Source organism: Myodes glareolus, chromosome 5, assembly GCF_982192425.1.
Source record: "Myodes glareolus chromosome 5, mMyoGla1.1, whole genome shotgun sequence".
NCBI lineage: Eukaryota > Metazoa > Chordata > Mammalia > Rodentia > Cricetidae > Myodes > Myodes glareolus.
Genome location: NC_142030.1, coordinates 22,133,688 through 22,144,325, shown reverse-complemented (window position 1 = coordinate 22,144,325; position 10,638 = coordinate 22,133,688). Strand labels below are relative to the sequence as shown.

Genomic DNA, 10,638 nt, shown 5'->3' with positions numbered 1-10,638 from the left:
CGAAATTATATACAGTAAGTACAAACCTACACAATTATACACAATAAATACAAATATCCTATTTTAACTAGCTTAAGTCTTGTATAAGAAATAACTTGGCCACGTCATGAAAGGAAGGTAACTACGTTTATATAATCTTCAATCCCATCAAAGATCTGAGAAGGGAAATAATGTTACCTAAGTAATTAGAAAGTGCAATCAAACTTCCAGAACATGTAACAAATCACAGAGACAACTGGCTACCTGGGCAAACACCCAAAATCATGTTTGCAGCGTTGAAGCAACCAACTTTGGCTAAGGCCTAACATAACTTACATACCATTTTCAAAGGCAAGGAACTTTTTAAAACTATCTTATCCTGTCTTGGCAGGATATGACAGTCCTGTTTTATCCATTTACGGATACTCTGTAACTCTGTCAGTAGTTGAGGTATGGGCATTTTTTTACCTAAAGGCCAGTTCTGCCAAGAAGAAAGGTTCCAGGTGGAGTGTCTTTGGTGCTCAACATTTTCTCGGGAATAGATCAGTGTTGTCAGTAGCGATTGTGTCTCCCTACCATAGAACTCTGAGTTAGATTAAAGGCCATTTTTTACAGCTCTTTGAAGAGGTTGAAGATTATCTATCTATACTGAATATAATCTCTATGTATCTAAAGAACCTGATTAGTCTAATCGTAAATGACAAACTTAGATGACTATTGATCTATATTATTTTTAATATCTATCTAACTTAAAGACTGAAATAGTAAACAACTGTGCAATAAATGGGGACAATATGACCTCCAAATATAAACAATGTGCAAGTATACATTGCAATATGGTAAATATATATATCAATACATAAACAATATATAAGTATCTTAATTAGAGGTAGAAGTGTACAATGTAATATGGTAAAATATACATATATCAATACAATATATATATATATGTCAATACATAAAAATGTTTTAAACAGAGGTAGAAGCATGCATGCATAAAATAGTCAACATAATTTAACTTTGTATCAATATATAAGAATCAATACCAATATATTTGTCTAAAAACAATAACTCACAAATACAAAGCTATTATCCCATAATCCAATTATCCCTCTTTTTTTTTTTTAAAGATTTTTGTGCTTATAAAATTTTTCCCCCAACCCTCAACCCTATACTAATTATAACCAATCCCTAAATGATGTCCCTAAACCCAAGGACAAACTTTACTGGGAGAGGGGACGTCGTTCTCTAGAATTACTTTCAGCTGTCATGGGGGCGACGTTCTTTTTGGGGGATCCTGTGAAAGCAAAATGATGGTTAAATTTTAAGATCAATGTCTTTTAAAATTGTAAATAGTCTCTGAGTATTTTGTGGAGGACTGACCAGAATGTTGTACAAGATGTGTATCATTTTAGCTAACCACGTTGGAATCGTCTTCTGCAGCTGGTACCCAAAACAGGTCTTGTAGTAGCGCTATCAGTATCATGATGTCATATCAACCAGGTGGAATTGTTGTTATGGGGCCCCATCTTCTTCCTGGAAACTTTAAATGTCATTGCAGGAAAAACTTATTGTTTATTGTGGAAAACTTAAACATTAATCATATATATTAATTATATATTAATCATATATTATATGATTATAATAATATATATTTACATATTAATCATATAGACATATACAGACATACATATATTCAATAAAAGACATGATAGATATATTTAATGAAAGGTATGATAGATATGAAGAAAAGTAAAGATGTTTTTTAAACTCATATTCCTTTTTGTCCCATATCATGGCTCTTGACATGAGATAGAAACTCCAGAAACTCTGGGTTTTTTTTTAACAACAGGCTTGGAATTAGAGAGGGACTGAGCCAGAGTCCAACTCTAAAACCAGCTCTATAAATTTAGAAATATGATTTAGTATATTTTACTTATAGAACCTATTTAGTTTTCTTGATAGTCCTTATTGGGCCATTATTTTCCATCTGTCAGTATTTAGATATCCAGGGTCCCTTGAACTTTTTAAAAATCAGTGTTTTCCTGTGGAGCTAAGAACAGAACCCTGCCCCCATTTTATATGTTTTTCTTACCAATTGTATGAATATCATCATTGTGGATGAGCTGTCATTTTTCCTTTTTAAGAGGTTTCTCCTCTTTAAATCGAACCTTTATTAATTTTGATGGTATCCATAATTTTTCTTCTCCTGTGGAAACAAGAGCAAAGCCCCTTCCCCAACTTGAGCTCAGAGATCTTCTACCTCTGCCTCCTGAGTGCTGGGATTAAAGGCATGTGTCATCATTGCCTGGCTTTGATTAAATATTGTTTAGGTTATTAACGTTATCAGTGGGTAAGTTCAAATGTGATGAACTAATTAATTTGAAAGAGGATATCCCAGGATGGTATAGCACTCAGGCAGCAGCATGGATTACTGTAAGCTGCTTTTAGTCAAGTGATAGTGAGGATCAGGAACAAAATGCGGAGCAAAAGGACTGAAAAGTATGTAGTCTGGCCTGAAAGGGGCAAGCTGGAAATTGTGGACAAGGACGGCCTGTTTGTTAGGGAGATTAGCGTCAGTAAAGAGAAGTGAAGTCCTTCCAGTGGGATGTCAGAATATGAACTGAATGTATTTTGAATCATGAGATGTGCATGAACCTTTGGATGCCAGGGGTGACAGTTACTTTTCTGCTGCTGACAGAAGCAACATGGTGGAAGGCTTACTTTACCTCACAGTTCCCAGTGGGAAGTCAAGGCAGCAGGAGCTAGGAGAGCTTCTGGCGACATCACATCTATGATAAGGAAATGGGGAGCGGGATGGATGCTAGTGCTCAGCCAGCCTTCTTAATGTCACACAGTCCAGGATCCCCACACAGGGAATGATCCTGCCTGCAGTTACAATGGGTCTTAACCAAATCAATGAGCCAAATCAAGACACTCTCTTCACAGACATTCTCAGCGGCTATCGTTGGTGAAGACTTCTCCAAGGTGGGATCAGAGTCTCAGCTACTAGAAGATCCCAGATCCCTTCAATATGTCAGGCAACGCTGGTCATTGCACTTTTTACTTATGAAAGCTTGGCCTTTAGCTTAGGCTTGTTACCAATTAGCTCTTGTAAGTCAAATTAACTTGTTTCTATTAATCTACATTCTGCCACATAGCTTTTTACTATTCTTCCATATGCCCAATTTTCTCCATGTCTCACTGGTGTCTCTCACATGCCTAGATTCTTCCCCAGTTCCTCTCTTTCCCCAGAAGTCCCTCCTAATCTCTCCTGCCTAGCTATTGGCCATTCAGCCCTTTATTAAACCAATCAGGTGCCTTAGGCAGGCAAGGTAAAACAGTGACACATCTTTACACAGGTTGCTCAAATATCCCACAGCATAACACCTTCAATTGTGTCTGTGTTTATTCTAAGGAGGCAACTCTCAGTAGAGCCCCTGGATTGATTGAGGATGGTGGCTAGTCACTACAGACCAGGCCTTGCAACTTTCAGTTCTCCCCCATGGATATAGCCATTGATTTCATTAATCATGCCTGCCAACAGGGAATTCTCTTAAAAGCTCTAAACAATGGGGTGCAAGAGCTTCCTGGACGGCAAATGCATTTATGCACAGGAAGGTGGCATGTTCCAATTCCATGGGGACGGACACTTCTGTGCTCAGGACCCTATGGGGAAAAAACCCTCTAAAGAGTTTACAGTGTGTTTAAAAATATACTTAGGCTTAGGGGAGAAAATAGAAAGGATAGAAAAAGTCCTTATAAAAAAGAAATAGAGTAGCCAGGCGTGGTGGCACACATCTTTAATCCCAGTACTTGGGAGGCAGAGGCAGATGGATCTCTCTGAGTTTGAGGCCAGCCTGGTCTGCAGAGTGAGTTCCAGGACAGCCAAAGAGGCACAGAGAAACTCTGTCTCAAAAAAACAAAAATTAAAAAGTAAAAATAAAAGAAATCAGGTTAAAAAAAAAAGAGCCTGTCTGTAGCATCAGGCAGCCCCTTCAGGGTTCCCAGCTGAAAACAGTTCTGTACCCCTGTGTTTTTCCCTGACTGGGGCCTTCTTCTCCATATCCTCTAACTCCCAGGAATCCCAGCCCTTAGTGAAGGAGTCCAATCTGAACTTGACAAGGGGTGCAGAGCATCCAGGATAATGAATCTGTTTCCTCACCTTGACACATGGATTCCAGATGTCTTTCTGTTAGTCCCCCCCCCCCCCCAAGCTTTTGCCCTATACCTATGGTTAGTTCTGTTCGGAACTTTGGCAGCTCAGGCCCAAAAGGAAACCCCAAAGTCAACACCCATTGGGAGTCTAGTTTGGGCTTGCCTAAGCCATGGCCATGGTCTGATCTTCTTGCCAAAACTCCCATCAGGGCAGCACAGAAGATCAGAAGCTTGGAGACGCTGCCACCTCATTGGTTGAAATGAGATTTCTCAGGGTCCCCTCCAAGTCCAGCCACCACATTTCAGTCTCTTGAGGATTTTCTACACTTCAGCTGGCTGGATCAGGTCTCACCCCCAACTCCAGGGCTTCAGGGGTGGGACCTGGGGCTTGCTGCCTAAACTGAATAGCTGCATCTGAGGTTTGCTGGTGTTCTCTTCCCGCTGCTGTGGTTGAGTGGTGTCCTCTTTCATTGGACTGGCAGGTGATGGCTCCGTTTGACCTTCTGATCCCTTCAACAGTAGACAATGGAACAGTTTTGATTGGAAAGTGGCGAATCAAGTATAGTTCACACCTGAGAGGTCAAAAAAGCCTAGCAGGGCAGCCTAAGACACATCTTCATTGAGCATGGTCCTGAGGCTGGAGGATGAGCCTGGGAACAGCTGAGTCTGTTCCCACGATGAGCTGTGGCGTCCACGAGACTCACGTGTTTGCATTCTTTTCCCTTTCTTCTTCTTTATTTTTTTTTTTATCAATGGACTAGCAGCAGGTTCCATACAATTTTTGACAAATTAAGTGTCTTAAAGTAAAAAGAAAAAAAGAAGCTTCTTCAATACTTATCGCAAATGTCTTGTTAATTTAAAAATGCAAACACAAAAGCTCAAATAAAGAAGCATTGCATGATATTCTTGTCCGACTTAAGCAAACACAATTACAGGCTTCAGCAGTGGAATACACGGTAAACAGGTAGGGGATTCCTCGCTCTTCTGCTCAGTGAGAGCTATGGGTTGTGGGTGCGAGGGAGACTGTGCTTCTCCCTTCACAAATCTCAGTTTTCTCACGTGATATCTTGTTATGATGAATGTGAGCTACTGTTTCAAAACACATGTAATTTTGAACAGTGTGGTACCTAAGTGAAAGCCGCCTGTTCCCCCTGGCGCTGTGTGCTCTAACCAAGAAGAGAAAGCCCAGCTGTGATGGGCACCAGTGTCAGCTTTCCCGGGGTTCTCATGGATAGTTTAAACATTATGTTTAATTTGCCTCATGGGAAGCTTTTAGAGGTTGCATTTATTTTCTGTTGCTGTGTACCAAACTCTGCCACATGCCCAGCAGCTTGAAAGGAAGTGCACACTGGCTTGCAGCACCCATCGGCGCCTCAGCATGGTTTATTGGTGCTCTGTCCAAGGCTCACTGGGATTTGTTTGTATCTGGAGCCTTGGCTGCAGAGGAGCTTCTGCCCAGCTCGTTCAATTTGTTGGCCAAATTTGTTTTCTTGAGATTGCATGACCGTAGAGTGTTTCTTGAGAACATGATCTTAGAATGTTGCTTGGTGCCGTCTGGAGGCAGGTCCCAAGTTCTAGAAACTAACCCCTAGCTCTTTATGACTGAAGGTCTCTCTGACCTCAGGGAGGGTCTGATTCTTCTTTTATGGATTTTCAACTGATCAAGTCAGACCCAACTCAGATCATCTTCCCTTTGTGAATGCAAACACAACTATTTAGGGACTCTTAATTACGTATATGAAGTGCCTTTGCCACAGTCTGTGGTTTAGATTCTGGTCACAGGTGCTTACCTAACTTAAGGGGAAGGAATAGTTCTGGAACCACGAGGGGGACCCTAAACATCTCTCTACCACAGAATGCTTACACAGGAAGACAGTAAGCACACAAAGCATGCTAACAGAATGTGTTCAATTAGTTAGTGAACTGAGAGAATGAGAGAAAGCACAGCAGACTAATTCTTTTAAGTCCCTTACTGAATAGTTCCCTGGAAGGAGGAGCCTGGCAGAACTCTGATTTCTAAGGATGGGTGCCACCTGACTGTTGGGGGTGGTCTGGTTGGTGACACGAGGTTCTTTCTGGGAGCACTGATAGAAACTTAAGACAGAGATCAGCCTATTGGTAGGAAGACCAGGAACAACCAGCCACAGGCAGGACAGTTCTCCCTACTTCCTGCTAGTCTCTAGCTTCTATCCCTCTTGGTAGAAACCAACCACGAAGAAGCTACCAGTGGAAAAACACACTTTGTTGAGTCCTGGACCCAGTCAGCGTCCTGAACCCATCCGAAGCTAGGGAGTTATCTTAATGATCAGTACTTCACAGTTGCCTCCCTTAGATAAGTCTCTGAAACAGCCCTGGGTGTGGTCACCTAGTCTGATAATGATAAAGCTGAGATCCTACCAACTTTCTTTCCTGTTTGAGTTCTGAACTACCAAGTGAGAATGTCTGTAGTTAGAAGCTGGTAGTCAAAATATCAAAATATCAGTTTACAAAGCCAAGCATGATGGCTCATGCATTTAATCTCAGCACTAGGTAGGCAGCAGCAGACTGTTCTCTGAGTTAGAGACCAGCCTAGTCTAAAGAGTACATCCCAAGACAGCTAGGGCTGCACAGAAAAATCCTGTCTAGAAAAACAAAAAGAAACAACAACAAGAACAACAAAACAGCTTGTTTACTAACAAAGTCTGTAGCTGATCATTCTTGCTGACATCCCTGACTGAAACTCTGTTATTTTTTAATATCTATTTATTTATTTTATGTTTATGAGTCCTCTATCTGCTTGTACAACTTTGTGCCAGAAGAGGACATCGATCCCACTACAGACGGTTGCAAGCCACCATGTGGTTGCTGGGAATTGAACTCTGGAAGAGCAGCCAATGCTCTTAACCGTTGTACCATCTCTCCATCCCTTGACTGAAACTTCTTGTGGCAAGGTCTACAGACCCAAAGAGAATGCATTTCTCAGGTGGCCACTAGGCTCCTAGGCAAGGAAACCATGCTTGAAGGCAACAGTGAAGGGACATGGTCCAGAGGAGCTGAGCGAGGCCGGGAGGGTTTCCCAGTGGAAGTGAGCAGTAAGAAACGGGCTTTTTTAGACTGGAAACCTATTCGGTCGCAGCCTGGTTCTGTTTATAGGTGCTGTAAAGGGACAGGGTTTATGCTGAAACCAAGGTTAGGTGGCAAACTGCTTGTGTGGCATGCACAAAGCCCAGGTTCACTCAGGGCACCCATAAACAGGGTGTGGTGGTTCACACCTGTAATTCCAGAACACAGAGAGTGGAGGCAGGAGGATCAGAAGTTCAATGCCATCCTTTGCTACAAGTTTGGGATCATCCAGGGATGCATGAGAACCTGTCTCACAAAAGAAAAAAAGAAAGAAATTAAAGCAATCTAGGAGCATATTATTAATGGTAGAAGGAGATTGATGAAATCAATAATATATTCTGTTTAATCTGCTCTGCCCAAATATCATTTCGGCATACAATAAATATTAAAACTACAGAGCTATTTCACACACTTCTCAGTTTTCACTAAGTGCACTAGTTGGGGTTCCCCAGAAGAACAGAATCAATAAGATATTTATGAAATTATGAGGACATTTATAAATTAGCTTTAATTCTTTAAATTAAACTATAATTACCTCATTTCCCCTTCTCGTTCCTCCCTCCAGCCCTTTCTGTACACTGCTTTGCTCTTCCTCAAATTCGTGGCCGCTGTTTCTGTAGTTGTTGTTACATACATATGTATATTGCTGTTATATATGATGTATGTAACAACAGTTGGAGAATATACTCCTAGTATATCGTCCTAAATATATAAATACAACCTTTGCAGTCCTTATAATGTATTTCAGTGCTGACCAGTTGTATTGGGTACCAACTGGGTGCTCTTCCCTGGGGAGGACCTACTCTCCTTTCCTTAGTTGTCTGTACTTCTTTGTCCAGGGTTGAGCCCTCATGAGAGTTTCCCTTTACATCTTAGAACGTCTAATGGAGTCCTTGACTAGGCAGTCATGTTGTTGAGATCCCATAGGTGTAGATTCGCTGACAGTTCTAGGAGATGAACTTCCTGTTCCTCTGCCTCTTCTAATTCTAATTAGCTCTCCTGGTCAGAGGCTAGCCGGCCCCACAGAGCCCACCTGCTGGTCGGAAAGCTGGGTAAACTAACAGTTGCTCAGCCAAGGATCTGGAATCTTCAGAACAAAGGGATTACTGTGACAACTCTCGTCAGAGGCTGAAGGCCTGGGAACCTGCTGGTGAGTTACTGATGCGAATTTGCGTTTGGTAGCTGAGAAGCCCAAGTCGGTGCTTTATAGGCAGTGGAGGAGCAAAAGCGCCCCTGCTCAACAAAAGTCGAGCATTTGGGGGTGTGATTGTTAGTCTTGTTCATAGACAAGATTCACCATAAACACAAACCTCTAGGAATGTCCATGAAGAACTTTCTAGATCTGGTTCATTGAGATGGGGTGGCTCACTCAAATGGTGGATGCCACTAGTGCACAGCATAAAAAGGAGAGAACTAGCCGAGCAAGATGTCATCTCTCTACTTCAACGTGACTATCGGCTTTAGGATTCTAGGGCTATACTTTCTCTTCAAACTGAAAGCCAGCATAAACTCTTCCGTCATTTGATTGCTTTTGCTTTTGCCAGTTATTTGCTACAACAATGGGAAGAATAGCTAATGCAGCAGTGGGCGTGCTCTGGCTATGGTTTGACTGTGAAATGCCCGCTACAGGGTCATGTATTTGGTACTTGGTTCCCAGCTGTTGGTTCTGTTTTAAGAACTTGTGGAGCCCTTAGGAGGAAGCCGATGGCTTGGAGATGGGTCTTCAGAGCTGGACCTCACTTCTGATTGACATCTCTCTTTCCTCATCTGCAGAGATGTGAGCAAATACCCTCAGGTTTTTATCTCTAAAAGGACAGAAGCTGGTTCTGCCATCATCTGCCCCTGCCATGATGGGCTGCACCCTTTCAAACCATGAGACAAAGGAAACCCTTCCTCTTATAAGTTGCTTTTTGAAGACATTTCATTAGTGATGAGAAAAGAGAAAGTTACTTCCTTCTTCCACTTCTTTTCCATCAAGCCCCTCAGCCCATTGGATGGTGTCACCCACATTCAAAGAAAGCAGTAATCTCTCATATCTCTGACTCTAAGGGCAATCTTCTCTGGAAATACTCTCTTAGATACATCCAGAAGTATGTCAAGTTGCTAACTAAGATTAACCATTATAATAAGTATCTGAAACTTTGTGTTTATTTTATATTTACAACACACTTTAATTCAGAAAAAAAACATATTTCAAGTATTTAATAGCCACCAGTGGCTTGTAGCCATCACACTGGAGAACCAACTTTAAGAGGTCCAAGAATACGTCTAGGGATATAGCTCATCAGTAGAGTGTTTGTCTAGCACATGCCATGCCCTGAGTTCAATATCCAGAATTTACAGGGGTGGGGTGGGGATATCTATAATAGTGAATATTTGTTTTTTCACAGTATTTATTCATTCACTTATTTGTGTGTGCACATGTATTTATGATGTGGAGGGGGGCGCACACACACACCACAGCATGCATAGGGAGGTCAGAGGACAGCTTTAGGGAGCCAGTTCTCTTCTTTCATCTTTATCAATAGTGGATATTTATTGAATATATCATATGTCAAATAATTTCATTTTCCCAGGAACACTGAAGGCAGAGGCTATCTACTAAAGAATGCGAGGGTATTTCATGGTCTGTCATTCCTTTCTCCCATGTTTAAGAAACATCTTTCATCTCTGGGTGCTTTTTCCTGCTCTAGCCTTACCTGGTTGTCATTTATGTCCCTCTTCCAGCACTCTTACAAGTAAGTATATCAGTGTAGACGGAGATTGCTTGTTTGTTTCTGGTCTCCCAGACCTGAAATAATTACACAGAAACAATATTAATTACAATACTGTTTGGCCAATAGCTTAAGCATATTTCTAGCTAACTCTTACATCTTAAATGAATTCGTTTCCATTATTTTATATTTTACCATGAGGCTCATGGTTTACCAATAAAGTTCCAGGGTGTCTATCTCCTTTGGCAGCTACATGGCATCTCTTTGGCTTTGCCTTCTTTCCTCATCTATCCATTTGGAATTCCTGCCTTGCTCTATTCTGCACTGTCATAAGCCCAAAGCAGCTTCTTTATTAACCAATGGTAATAAAACATATTCACAGCATATAGAGGGGAATCCCACATCACCTCCCCTTTTCTGTCTAAATAAAAAGGCAGGTTTTAACTTTAACATAGCAAGATTACATCCAACAAAACAGTAAAGAAGGAAGACTTGTAGTTACAATATTTAGTCCATTTACATTTGAAAAATTAGGGTAAACACTCTATCATCTATCCTATTTTGTGAGTCTAAAGTTTTATATCTACCTTTTCCCTTCTCAGGTCTTCAATGGGGTTGAAGACAAGATAGTGGTTATTCCTTTCCTTTCATGGCTTAGCCAAGCCATTTATAATACAAGACTTAG

At 41.2% G+C, this 10,638-nt stretch overlaps 1 pseudogene; it reads right to left on the bottom strand.

Annotated features, from left to right (window-relative positions):
* Window positions 1-3,931: 3,931 nt before the first annotated feature.
* LOC148121999 (FK506-binding protein-like) lies at window positions 3,932-5,503 on the bottom strand (annotated as a pseudogene).
* Between the last annotated feature and the right edge of the window lie 5,135 nt (window positions 5,504-10,638).